The sequence below is a fragment of the Astyanax mexicanus genome, chromosome 18 (assembly GCF_023375975.1).
Source record: "Astyanax mexicanus isolate ESR-SI-001 chromosome 18, AstMex3_surface, whole genome shotgun sequence".
Classification (NCBI taxonomy): domain Eukaryota; kingdom Metazoa; phylum Chordata; class Actinopteri; order Characiformes; family Acestrorhamphidae; genus Astyanax; species Astyanax mexicanus.
The window spans coordinates 11,614,977-11,630,005 of NC_064425.1; the positions used below are offsets into that span (position 1 = coordinate 11,614,977).

General features: G+C 36.5%; 1 protein-coding gene across 5 annotated transcripts in view; it reads right to left on the minus strand.

Moving 5' to 3' along the window:
• LOC103028333 (arf-GAP with Rho-GAP domain, ANK repeat and PH domain-containing protein 1) overlaps window positions 1-15,029 on the minus strand; it is a 122,995-nt gene that overhangs the window by 96,255 nt on the left and 11,711 nt on the right. Inside the window, exon 2 of one of the 5 annotated variants that reach the window (XM_022669617.2) lies at window positions 8,590-8,673. The exons of the other annotated variants lie outside the window; for them this stretch is intronic. The gene's annotated coding sequence lies outside the window, so the exon portion shown is untranslated. The remainder of the gene's footprint in view (window positions 1-8,589; window positions 8,674-15,029) is intronic. 5 annotated transcript variants of the gene reach the window in all.

Consider the following 15,029-nt stretch of genomic DNA (forward strand, 5'->3'; position numbering starts at 1 on the left):
TTTTATTAAATGCCTAAAAGCAGGGATCTCTCATATTGTCATCATGAGAGGCTATATCTTTTAGATCTTGTTGGACCAAACAAACAATGAGCCTGATTGTGGTGCTTTATTAAGAACAAAAACAACAGTATTTCTTTAATTGCTGAAACTACAAATAGAGAGACTACAAGAGAGAGAGGGAGAGAGAGAGAAAAGAGAGAGGGGGCATGCGAGAGAGAGAGAGAATATTTTTACTGATCAACATAATTTCTTTTGTTAATATACATACATGTTCCAAAAACAGGTTGTAGATAAAGGTCTGAATATCTATAAAATGACCTGCTATGTTGATGAATGACAGTATATTTGTAGTCATAGATATTGGGCATGGAAAACTTAGATTATGCTGCTTCTGTATGTAAAAATAAATATACCCATTCATACTTAAAATTCATGTACATGGTTATCAGTGCAGCCAACTCCAACAAAAAGGAGAAGTTAGCTCGCACCATTGCCTTGACCACTGAAGAAGAAAAGACCTTCTGTTGCCCCATCAGCTAGGTTTCTACCCACACTGTTCTATAATAAAAATAATAATGTGTGTGAAATATTGTACTGTCCCCCAATAATATTACTATAATTAGAAAGGGAGGTACTGTATATTGAGTGGCTACAGAAGTTTTATGCAAATCAATATTCTATATTTAATGTCTATATGGGTCATAGCTTTAAAATAAAAATATATACTATATTACTATAAGGCTCTTAAAAATAATGAGCTAACAATCATGATCGTTTTTGCCTCTGCCGTGATAGACTAAGCCACTTCTGCAACTACTGCCCCTGTTACAACATCAGTGTGAAGAGCAGTGCAAATTTAGCTCAGGGTGAGCTGCTAAAAGATTAAAGATATAAAACATGCTGATAAAGTGCATATGAGGAAGGAGTTTAGAGTTTAGAGAACTAGTCTTAGTTTCATGCCACTGTCAACAAACTTAAATAAAAGTCTCCAAAGTCAGATTTAAAAAATAAATAAATGCATCTATAAACGCCACCTCACAAACCAATCATTTAAATTATAAAAAGTCATGAAAAACAGAGATAACTCTTCCTTTTTTGCGACGATCCTGATGAGAGCCAGTTTGTGCATACCACAATTGTATTAATCTACAATGTAAAATATTTTACAAAGAAATGCGTTCATGGGCTAAGTAAACATGCATAAGTGCTGGTGTAACTGATGTAACAAAAACTTTGTTTTTGCTAATTGTCCTACTATTGCAAGATACAGAGTGAGATAGAGAGCAAGAGAGTGAGAAGGAGAGAGAGAGAGCTAGAGAGGGAGAGAGGAAAAAGAAAAAGTGAGTGAGAGGCAGAGAGAGGCAGAGAGAGAGAGAGAGAGAGAGAGAGAGAGAGAGAGAGAGAGAGAGAAATATGAATCAGCAGATTCAGTAGATTAATCTGAGGCTAGATGAAAGACAGACACTACCGGAACTGGAGTTGTGGAATGAGGAAGGAGCTTATCATCCAAACCACTTCATGCGTAAAAGAAATAACTTTAAAACATGGTGTCGGTTTGGCTGTTAGAAGATGAACATGCAGGATGTGCAGATGACTTTCTGAACTGACCTTTTTGCAAATGTGCCGTTTTAACTTCCCAAATGCTGGGACACTGCAAAATGACCTCACTTCCTCTGAGAAGAGGAACAACTTGATCTTATCTGACTCTTTAACAGAACCAGCGAGTATTAGAAAAACATCACTAGAATAAAACTGAACTAGAAGGTCACTGAGATTAATAGGCCAAACTGTTCCTGGTATTTAAATGAAGATATAGGTCATTTATTTATCTATACTGAAATGACGCTTGTATTTAAGTGTCAAGTATTATGTCATATTACACTATTAGGGCTTGACTGGAAACAAAACAATTAAAATATCAAGAGCAAAAACTGTCCAGGATTTGCTCTCTGTGGTATCTAGGTATGCTCATTCAAACACGCTCTTTTATTGGTTAAGCCCTGGTTAAGAACTAGAGGTAGAATGTGGTGTTTCTAATAAAATGGCCAGTGAGTGAAAGCACAAGGCAGGGGTTTGTAATATAGTGGCCACTGATTTAAAGCATAACATGTTTCCAATAAAGGGATGAGCGATTAGAAACAGAAGGCGGGGGTTTCTAATAAAGTGGCCAGTGTGAGTGTACATAACAGTAGATATGGTCAGAGGTGTTATAAGTAAAGAGACCAGCCACTGACTGCAATAGAAAAGGTATTTCTTGTAATGCTAATCATGGCACCTGTTTACAAATGAAATCCCGCCCTTTAGCAAAAAGAGCCAAATCAGCTTGCTGGGGAAGCTCATCAACCCTTGATGTGGAGATCTGCACAAGTGCAGGAGCCAAAACAAGCTGAAAAATCATGTTTCTGTGCATTATTGAGTCAAACGCTAGAAACTATTAATGCGTTATTTAGCTTTTTTTATCAGTGATGTAAAATATGTTTTTGACACGCTAAATTGACTTAGAGTTTCCAGTATTTTGGCCCTTCACCATTGAAACAGATAGAAGGCTTGATTTTTTTTGCCCGTCACCACCCCTTCTATTTAGAGGACTAGTTAAGCTTTGTAAGTGTTTATATAGTTATAGTTTCTGTGGTTATTGTGCATATAACAGAGAGATAACAATATAAGCAAAATGACAGGGGGAAGATGGTGAAAAAAAGACAAATTATTTAAAAAAAGACAAAAGTTAAGGAACAACAAATAAAAGCAGAACAGCTAAGTAAATCAATAGAGAAATAAATAAGCATTTGTTTTGTACGTGGAAATAATACATATATTGAAAAGAAAGAAAAGAGGTAGAGAAGAGAGTATATTAATAAAGGAATAAAGACAAGCATCTGCTTAATCTGTGTGTAAGTGTGTGTGTAGGAGCATTCAGTTAGAGGTGCTGGATGTATAGGATGGTTGTGTGTGTGTTAGTGGTGTGTGGATGTTCTGTTTGTGAGACCTGATGACATCACTGATGTAAAATGTTGTTCAGTGCAGATCATGTTTTCATGTGTTCAAGTTCTGTTTTTATTAGATGCTTTTTTTTTAATTAATTTTATTATTTTATTATTTATTACTATGTGTTTTATGAGTAAGTCTTTCCATTGATTTATGGGTGATGTTTTCTCTTAATTTTCAATTTCTGAGGATTTTTTTTTTTGGCTTGAAATAATTGCACAGCCGTGTTGCATAGATGGCTGTGGAGTGACCAGACTTGCATATAGGGACTTCGGTGTGGTTGACACATAATGAAAAGTCAATAGTTCTGAGCCGGAATGAGTGTCCTGCTTCCTAAACCACACAAAATGTACATATGCCTATGCATTAACTAAACTAAAACACACAGATAAGGTGGTCCGGGTTACCCTGAACACTCTGGGTAGAGCCACAGCAATGAGAGAACCAAAAGGACTCGTTTATCACCTTCTCGCTCTGTCTCACTTGCTTACAAAAGCTTCCTCATTCTGCAAATTAAGGAACTACAAAAACAGAAAGAAAACCTGTGTGTGTGTGTGTGTGTGTGTGTGTGTGGAGGAGAGATAGCAAAATACCTTTACAGATGTTTGCCTCTTTCTGTGAACTGTAGAGTGTTACAGTAAGAACATTACTGCTTAAACAGAACTAACAGCTATTACTGAAGTGACACCAGCAGAATTAATGCTGTGTACAATATAATTTGCAGTCAACAGAATACAATTCCATTCATATCAATGTAACAGTTTAAATGCCACCCCCTATGGTGCATCGGCACACACTGGCACTGCCAGGCTACAGTAATACACAGAGCTAATTGATGTAGATAAGCTTTCACTACTAATTAAGGTACGTTAGCATCGTCACTCTAGTGGTCCCACTTTATAATAAGTGTTTGTAATAGATGTGTAGTTACACATTATCCTTCCACGTAATAACAGTGAAACTTCTGGGAAGTATGCATTGTTACAGATTAATTACAGTTGTACATGTTATGCAATTACACATGTGCATAAACATCAGTTACATATAGCACAATAATTTGTTCTTTTTCCCCATAATAAAATCTGAATAATGATTTTTAGCATTTAAATACGATCATAACCCTAATTACTAGGGCTGGGGATCGTTTAATGATTTTCGGTACCGGTAAAGACACAATACTTTTAATAACTTATAAAAATCATACTATAATGTGATAATTATTCTCACATAACGTATTTAACAGCCACCATAAGAGGCTAACCATTTTTGGATCTTCTTGAAACAAAAAAAAACAAACAATGAGCATGTTTGTGAAGCTATATTAAGAACAAAAACAGTAACACCACTTATGCTTAAGGTATAAACCTTTTTCCCTAAGCCAGACATTAATTTACAATAATTAGTTTTATTCAAAAATGTGTTCGTAAAGTCTTATATTGTACTAGCCCTCAGTTCTTAAAGGATAATAACTGGTTGCTCAATATATTAATGCAAACTATAAGAGAGAGAGAGAGAGAGAAAGGGAGAGAGAGAGACAGTGAAAAAGAGACTTCAGGACAGCAGCAGTAGAGCCAGAACGCCAGAAAAAATAAGTCTTACATGCCACACAAAATCTACTAACAACTTATTCTACACACACTACTGCATGAGAAAATTCACACACACTATGCAATATTAAACACGTTAAACAAAGTCAAAATGGATGCTGATACATGTGTAATTACATAACCTGTACAAATGTAGAAAATCTGTATCAATGCGTAGGTATAATGTTATTACATAGATTGTTAATGTGTAACTACACAGTTTACTAGAGACACTTTCTTATTAAGTAGGATAAATACTGTTTATTAGAAACAAAATCCCTCAATGACAACACAAACACACAAGGAAACCACAGAAACAATACTTTAGAGCTTTCTTTTCTTTCACTCACACACTTTCACAACCAGCACTCACAATCCTACACATAGTCAAAACCTGTAAATCACAGAAACCTAAATCCAACCCCACCATGAGGAAAGTGTAAACAGACGTGGTCGTTGGTTCTAGATCAGGGGTGTCCAAACTTTTTTTTGTTGGGGGCCAGAAGGAGAAATACATTTGAAGTCTCGGGCCACACTCTGTAACAAAACAAATAATGAAATATACCACTTTAAATAATACTTTTTGTCCTGATTATTTCATTTACACACCATTTTACTTGATTTACTATCTTTATCTTTGACAGTGTTGTGTAAACTAAGATTTTTCAAATTGATGTTTCATTTCATGATGTCTCTTAATATTAAACTCCTTAATTACGGCAACTTTTAGACTCTTTGGCCCGTTTTTTCTGCACTAGAAATGCGCACCCTCTTCGCTTTTAGACTCTTTTGCCCCATTTTTCTGCGCAAGAAATGCACACCCTCTTATAAAAACCTGCTTAACAGCAGGCAACTTTCATTCTATTTCTAAAATACCTCGCGGGCCGCTCCAAAAAAGGAAACGGGCCGCAAATGTAGTTTGGACACCCCTGTTCTAGATCTATAAACACATAAATCTGCAGTAGGCCACTATACACATTAAAGCCACTAAACATCCTCAAAACTCAGGGAAGTTCAGTGGAGCTATTGTGTTAAACATAATGCCAGAGGAAGCACCTCTGTACCACGCTGAATATGAACTATTCTAAATACACCTATAACAATTCTGACATCTAATGTAACTTGTTCTTCAGATGCACCCCGGGACTGTGGCCGGGTGGCCTTGTTTGTTCTGAGATCTCCCCCTGACTGTGATAGATTCGTACCACTGCCCTGTTGGTTCAAAGACCTCCCCTGACTGTGATTGTTTCTAACCACTGCTTTGTTTGTTCTTGGACCTCGCACTGATTGTGATCAGTTCGAAAACCTGTGTTGTTTGAGACTTTCCCCTGACTGTGATTGGTTCTACCTACTACCCTGTTGGTTCAAAGACATCACCCTGGCTTTGATTGGTTCCACTTAGGGCTGCACAATATAGCGGTTAAGCAATAGTCACATTGCAGGACGTGCAATGTCACTTAAGGCAATTATATCAAATGCGTCATGTTGCAATGTTTTGTTTCTTGACACAAAAAGTAGATACACAGCGCTGTCTCTGTGTCTGTGTGAGTGACAGGCTGCTGCTGCCTGAGAAGCGCTGGAGGGGGAGGTGGAGTAAACACGAGGTAACCGCATGGCCTCCATCCACATGGTTGGGCACATGCTTGTAAATGCATGTGTTGAAAGCCGTGCACCTCAGTCCAGCATAGTTTTGCACAGATATTTCCAGTTACAGCTGAATTCACGCTTTTAATCCCAGAAAAAAATGCTCTTATTTACAGTTTAACAAGCCATTTAAATGCCTAATTAAAGGGCCGATTACTGTTGTTTTGCTGTATCGTGATATATATTGTCAAAAAAGAACGTTTGCAATGTAAAATTTTCCCAATTTCTCAAATTTCCCAATTTCATGCAGCCCTAGTTTCAACCAGTTCCTTTTTTGCAATGAGACCCATCATCCCTGACTATGCCCTGGCTGTGCTTGGTTCGAACCATGGCACTGTTGGTTCAAAGATGTCCCCCTGACTGTAATTGGTTCCATCCAGTGACTTGTTGGTTCTGGGACCTCCCACTGATTGAGATCATGTCTAAACCCAGTGTTCTTTGAGACCTCCTCCTGACTGTGATTGGCTCTAACCACTGTTCTGTTGGTTCAAAGCCCTCCTCCTGACTGAAACCATCACTTGTTTGTTCGGAGACCCGAGTCCCTGACTGTGGTTGGTTCTAACCAGTGCTGTGTTTGTTCTGAGACCTCCCACTGACTGTGGTTGGTTGGCTTCTACAAGTGCCTTGTTGGTTTTGGGAACTCTCCCTGACCGTGGTTGGTTCTTACCACTGCCCTGTTTTTTGTGGCACCTGTACACAATGCAAACACTGCACCATTTAAGGCAGAACTGAAAATTCCAATTAGAATATGGTGCACGAGAAACTGAGGAAGCTTCACATTTTACTTTGAATGTTGTTCAGCAGTTAAACCATGTGAATTGGACAGACTCTAACCACTGTTTAGATTCCTTGTTATCTGTTGGTGTTGGTCCACTGTGTTATTATCAAGTCCAAAGTCAGTGCAATGTTTTCCCGGAAAATCTTACAGCACTTCATGCTTCCCTCTGCTGAAAACTTTTATGTAGATGCAGATTTCATTTTACAGCAAGACTTGGCACACTGCCCACACTGCCAAAAGTACCATTAGGTCTTATATAATATTCAAATTTTCTGAGACACTGATCTTTGGGTTTTTATTGGCTGATAAGGCATAATCATCAACAATAGAAGACAAACGCTTAAAATAGATCACTCTGTGTGCAATACACCTATATAATATATTTTCACATTAACAATGTTATTTTTTACTATATTCAATTTTTTGAGATGCACTAGTATATATATATTTCCACACACAAAGAGAGTTTGAAGCACCACTTCAAAATGTTTCTTATATTTAGACTTTTATCAAAACGATGCAGGCCTCATAAGCAGGACCCAGAAACTGCACTAAACACCACGCCTCTGTTTGCCTTTTGAAGGCAAAGATTCTGGAGATTCTGAAGATTCTTCCTGGTGAAGGAAGCCTATCAGTGAAGAATCTGATCTGTCTGCATACAGAGAGTGAGAGATTCTCTGTCTGTTCCTGCTATAATCAGGGCTCTGTTCCCATCTGCACAATGCTTCTTTCTGCTTCCCAGAAAAACCTAGACTTCAACTTTTCTTCATTACTTCCTTTGCACATCCACTTTTGTTCCCTAAAAGAGGCACACCCCGTCCATTCACATTAAACTCACCGAAGGACAGATGTTCTAGATAGATGCCATAAATAAAACTTGCGTAAGTGCTTAATGACAACTGACAAAAGCCAAGGCTTATTCCAAGAGGCATCATATTTCTGAGGAAAACTGTTAAGGTGGCACCTGCACAAATATGACTTCATGGGAGAGTCAACAGAAGAAAGACCTGTGAGTCCTATCTCCTTACTAGGAGTGGAAGAAAATATATCGGTAGTGTGATATATCAAATCGGTTCAATTGAATTGTATTGAATCAACATATCAAATAGGTCAAATATCAAAATTTACTAAACAAGTCCTCTAAACTCCTTAAGACTCGCAAATTCGACTTAAAGTTACTGCTATATTACTACATATGATGGCGCTATAATCAAATGAATAGGGTATACCTGGGGTTAAGAATATTGGTTGTCAAATTCTGTAAAACTGACATCAATAAATCCTGGTATAATTTCTGATATTTAGCTTATTTCTGAGTTTTTATCCTCTTCAGTAACACAGATACTGTGAAGTATCATAGAGAATCGTCTTGTGATATATTGTGTATCCCAGAATCACAGTATCGTGATATAGTTGTTCTCATATCATAAGATGCCCTGTGATTTCAACCATTAGCTTTCATTAAAGATCCATCCTCAGATGTTTTTTATAGGAACAGCTAAACAGGACTGATCCTAAGGAGGGACTAAAGAAGTTATATTTGAACTTTTTGGTTAAAGGTTTTCTGAATCTTTAATCATAAAAAGGACACCTTACCAACTGTTAAGCATGGGGGTGGATGGATCATGGTTTGGAGTTGAGTTGCATCCAGTGGCACTAAAAAACATTTAGTCAAAACATCTGTAAAAAAAAAAAAAAAAAAGAGTAAATAAAAGCTGAAGATAAAAACATTGAAGATGAAAATAGGATGAGCTTTTAGAGCATACAATGGACTTCCTGCATGGTGAGCTACAAGATCTCTGCATAGGTCTTTAAATTTCAATCACTGCTGACATACTCACATACTCACATCTTGTCCTAGTCTGTAAAGTAGTGTTGTCAATAGAATAGGACCCTCTGAAGAAAGCCAGTTTTATTATAACATTCTGATTGATTGACCTTCATTTCTTAAGGATTGTTTCTTTCCTTAATTGTGTAGTTCTTGCCAAAATATGGATTAGAACATTACTCAAATAGGACTATTCACTGTATACCAACTCTACCTCTTCACAACTTTACAACTGATGCTCTCAAACACATAGGTAGCTAAGCTAAACAATGCTAACATCTACAAGTTTTTCTAGTAGACCAAGCTAACATTTCCATACAGAACAAGTTGCGTTAGTGCTAGCTAACTAGCCAGTCCCTGATTCCTTCATCAAAATCTCCCATCCCTATTCCTTACCACAATATCAGTCATCAGATATTTATTTAAATGAACATCTAAACAAGTCTTGTGTTTTTTGGAAATAATTAATGTGGACTGAACAAGTTAAATTATAGCTTTTTAGTTGTAAAGAGTAAAAGTGTTTTTGGACAAATGTTTGCAGAATTTAATGAAAAGGACACCTTTCCATTAAAGCATGGATGGATGGATCATGGTTTGGAGTTGAGTTGCTTCAGTGGCACAAAGAACATTTCACTGGTATAGATTTAATGAAATACCAATGAATACAGGAAGCAAACACCTTAAGCAATATGGCCATTTATTTACAACAGCTAGCTAATGTTTACCACTAGGGGCTTATTTACAGGTTTATCAGACTGCAATGTAAACACATAGCCACCTAAAAAACAAATGGACTTGAGTTGAAATGGATACATTTTCTAAAGGTAGAATGGGTGCTAATTTTCAGGTTCAGAATCAGGCTGTAAACAGCTTGGAGGCAAATGGCAGTTACTCCCAAACCAGTCTGACCAGCACACGTGCATGTCAGAAAAATTATATTACTTAGTAAATTTGTATACTTCTGTCAATATGTACAGGTGCATCTAAAAAAATAGAATATCATTTAAAGTTACTTCAGTATTTCAGTAATTCAGTTTAAAATCTGAAACTCATATATAGATGTATTACACACAGAGTGGTCCATTTTAAACATTTATTTCTTTTATTGCTGATGATTATGGCTTACAGCCAATGAAAACCCAAATATCATCTCAGAAAATATGAAAATTTACATAAAAACCCATTGGTACTTTTCTCAGTGTGAGCAGTGTGCCAAATCCTGCTGGAAAATGAAATTCTCTTCTCCATAAAAGTTGTCAGCAGAGGTGCTGTAAGATTTTCTGGGAAAACAAAACTGCACTGACTTTGGACTTCATATAACACAGTGGACCAACATCAGCAGATGACATGTCTCTCCAAACTATTAGGTTTTTATTGGCTGTAAGCATATTCTTTAACAATACAAGAAATAAATGCTTAAAACTGATCTATAAATACATCTATATATTTATATATCAGGAATGAGGGGTTTTTAATAACTGAATTACTAAAATAAAGTAACTTGTCAATGATATGGTATACCTGTATAGATGTAGATAAAGAAACATATTTTCACAGTGTTTCCAGAGAAGACTGGGGTGGTTTTAAAGCAAAATGTGTGGTTTGAGGTTTGTGGCATTTCTGAAGCAAAAGGCCACAGCACAGAAAACACAGCACCTCTCACAGGCAACCAGATCCGAGGCAAATGCTGCTCACCTGCTGAATACAGATTAATCATTACTGCTGCCTTAACCATATTCTAGTACAAATACATCTAAAACATAACAACCCTGATACCACTGTCACAACTAAGTAACTAAACATGACTCATATTACCTTTAACCTGCTCTCAGAACACTGCCAAAATCCAAATCTATCTATCCTGATAGCACAGCATTATTTTACCCACCTCTATAAATCCACTGCACAGGAGTCACTATCTATACTTAGTATAAAGTAAGGATGTACTGAGTATTTGGTAACTGAAATAATTCATTCAAAATTAATATTATCATACTGCAATGATCAGGACTTCTTTCAGCAGAAGCAGCAGGCCGACACTCCAGAATGCTGGCTGTATTCAAGCTGGAACAGCTCAAGCTGTACAGAGCTAGGTTAGTAAATGTTAGCTGAGGTAGCTAGCCAAGTAAGCCTTAGCATTTGTTTGTTTAACAAAAGACTCTGTGGCTTTTGTCTGTGTAAATTTCAGCCACGACTTAAGCAGCACATCTGACTTAAATAAAATATTAGAATAGCAGTGATATGGTAGATTCCTGATTAAAATCATGGTGCTGAGTTGAAATTGTGATTATAATAGGCCAACTGAGGTACATTAATAATTAGAATAGCACTACTGAGGTAACTGTATGACACAATGTGCACACTTAAATTAAAATTATGATTAAAATTGCTGATAAGATAAATTCCTGATTGAAATAGTACTGCAGAGGTCAAATTATGACTAGAATAAAACAAATGAGGTGCATTTATGACTGAAACTGCATTACTGAAGTAAATTCATGAATAGGATTGCCCTGCTGAGGTAAATGTATAACTAAATGTGCATTATAAAATTACATTTATAAATAGAATAGGACCATAAGATACATTCCTGATTAAAGTAGCACTGCTGAGGTAAAATTGCACTGTTGATGGTCTGATGGGATATTAAAAATGTTTAAAAAGTAGTTTTGTATTTGCTTTGCATTTAAACAGTATGACAATACATTTAGACTATTTAATTTGCACAAAAGTGGAAAACAATAGCAAAATAAAAATCTTAAAAAAAAAAAAAAAAAAAGTTAGGTGTTGAATATTGGCCTTCAGGTTTTTAGAGGCATATAGTCCAGAACTAAATTAAACGCTAACCATTAATTTTGTTTGTGTATGTATGCAGTTAGAACTGGCTATAATGCAACCGTGATAGAGACAGCAAAAAAAAAAAAAAAAAGCCAACCAAATGCGCTTGGACCCCTTTAAAGAGTTCACACTGCATAAGCAAGTTTTCAGAAGAGTCACCAGAGCGGAGAGCCTGCTAACAACTTGAACACCACAGATCTAATCTGTACGTACACGGCAGAACGTGAACAGACACTTCTTAAAGTTGATATATTGAAGCCTGAAAATAGACAAGTGCAAAACTCTATTTTTGATCTGACATTTTTGATCACGATGGCTTATTGACTGGGTCAAAACATCTCCATAACATTAGGCAGGTATTGTGGGTGTTTCAGGTATACAGTGAACAGTACTAGGGGTAGGATACTATATCAATATTGTGGTATAGCATATGAAATTGATAGCTGGCATCAAATATGAATATTTTTATTGAAAACACAGCTTCCCTAAGTCTCGTCCACAAACTGGACTTATTACAATTACTGCTTCATTATTGGTTGTCAAATTTTGTAAATACCGATACACATTTATAACTCTGAGAGACCAGACACCACAATATTACTTTAGAAACAAACATAGCATTTACTTGCTTTATCCATTAGCTTTATTTAGCTAACGGATCCTAACTTCTGATTTCAGACTTCAAAAGTTATAGATTAAAATGTAAAATGCTTTCCTATATTTTACTAGATTTACTAAAATACTCCAACACAGACAACATAATGCCTGAGGAGACATCCCAACTATCAAATATACTCTGTTTTTATTGAGCCAAACTACTGATAAGTAGTAATCTAATATTAGCCAGATGATGCTAATTACCACAGCTATGAACAAACGCTGTCTCTGCTGCTCCATGCTATTTACACACTGAGCACGGTATGAGCAGCATTCACTGCTTTCACAGATGAGCACACTGGAACACAGAATCTTCTTGCTATATTTACTTTCTGACCAATCAGAGGAGACAATGTGCTCGTGTGGTTTACTGGTAAGCCTTTTGGTGCGTTTAGGTTTATGCCTGTGTGAAACCAAACCAAATCGAAGGAGAAAACACTGCAAGTAAAGAACTCAGCTGATCTAAACCATAGAAATTTATACTGAGCAAATAAAGTTCTAATTCAGAAATCCTTACAGCCAAGCTGAGATCTGTATAATAAATTAAAAAAAGTTTTGTATCCAATTAATTATGCATTCTTATTATCTACTATACTATATACTATTAAAAACTTGCGTCATAAAGAGAACAAGTGTGTTTATTTGCAGTTAATCACAGAATATTGTTGTGAATAATCTGATTACATATTTTAAATTGACACCACTAGTTAGGAAGCATTGGTGTAAAATACATGCCAAATAGGCCAATGCCAATGATTCTTAGAAAGAAATAAAAAAAATAATTTATCGACAATATCATTGTAAAGGACTGGCAGGACTTATAGTATCTGTTCGTCTTATGTCACGTTTTGGTGCCAGATAACACAGAACACTGTCAGAGACCTTGTGGAGAGTTAATGTCAGAGCTGTTTTTGAGGAATAAGGGAAACCCACACCATAAATGGCAAGTGTTTTTAATGTTATGGCTTGCTATTGCTTGTTTTCATGAATTGGCTCAAGCTTAGCAAAGGCCTAAGACTGTTGCTACTCTTCTAAACAGCAAGCCTTCCCTGCCAGGCTCGTGGTTCTCTTGCGGATTAGGATGTTTACCATTATTCCAACATGTTCACAACACTCGGGCTGAGGGAACCTCAGACAGGGCGAGCTTTCATTCGTGGCCAGAGTCGCTACAAACTGGTAAGAAGTGAAATTCCCAGCATGCATGAGTCCTGAGTTCATACATCCGTTATGAGATGTGGTTTCAAATCCCCACACAAATACAAACTAACAAGTTCTCTCATGAGAACCAGCGCACATATGCCCATATTCACTCGCCCAGCGTTTACCTGCACAATCACATCCTGCAAACAAACAAAAGAGCCAAACTGAATTCATAATGAGTCGACAGACCAACAGGACAACAGCCAGCACCACCTCGAACCCCAGCACAGTCAGCCTGTAGTAAACAAAAAAAACAACAAGCAGGCCTGACCACTCTGAGTCAGTAAACATCCAGAATATGCCTCACTTAGACCTGCCACAATAATACATTATTTAAGGATGATATAAAGCTGGGTGATAAAAAAAAAACTTTATTTTTTTTCACAAAAAAAATACGATTCTCGATTTTGATTGAGTTTTCCCCCATTTTAAAATTAAACAAAAGATGAAAGGGAAAGGTAAACTAGGTTTACCTTTATTTTGGTTTCGCTTAAATTTCTCTTTTGAAATTCATGTGAAACCGGAAACAAGCTTATAGATGAGATGGCAGACCATACCATTGTCAAAAGTGAGAACATACTGTAACTTTTTAGAAATCTTTCTCTAACATAGCTTGCGCCCAATCCCATTTTACCCCTACCCCGATTCTTGTTAGGCTGAAGGGGATGGGATAGGGCTTGTTATCCCTTCAAACAGAGATTTTACAGGTGCACACTTCAAACCGAGGGATATGAGAATCACTGGTAAAAAACCCACAAATGTAAATATTTTCCTTGTTAAAAGTGATGATTAGCACTATATTACCATGATGTAATGTGTAGTTTCAATGTTTTATGGCCTAATTCTTCATGACAAGCTTAAAAATTATTGCTAGTTTGTCTCATTAGCTAGCTAGCTAGCAAACTTTCCCGTTCCACCTTAAATGGTGCAACAGACATCAGGGGCTGCAACATTTAAGGGGGAATGCAAAAATAAAATAAAATAAAATAAAATAAAAGTTAATCAAAGCTAATTTCAGCTCCCCATCACAGAGAAATTAAGGAATGGACAATAATAATTAATTTCTGTAAGTTTCAACATCTTAATGAATCCTGACTTTGTCATGGAATGTATGAGCAACATGCTAGTGCTGCAGCTATGTTAACTTAGCTGGGACCAGAACTTCAATAATATAACTGTTAATATTAATCAATTAATATAATTTTATTATCAGACCATATGAGCCACCCATATAATGATTACAACTTCAAAAGTGACAAGTTTTAGCTGAACCACACAGACAAAAATAAAGCCTTCTAAGACAACATTTGAATTGATTATCTACAATGACAAGACATGTATTTAAAACAGTGTAGATGAGGAGGTAGTTAACCCCAGGAAATCTGTACCAACTGTTAAGCTTGGTGGCAGTAGCATCATGCCCTGGGGCTGTTTTGCACAGTGGACGGAATGAGGAAGAAAGAAGATTAACACCTTCCTTCTTCCTAGTTTTACATGAAGAATTAAATAATCA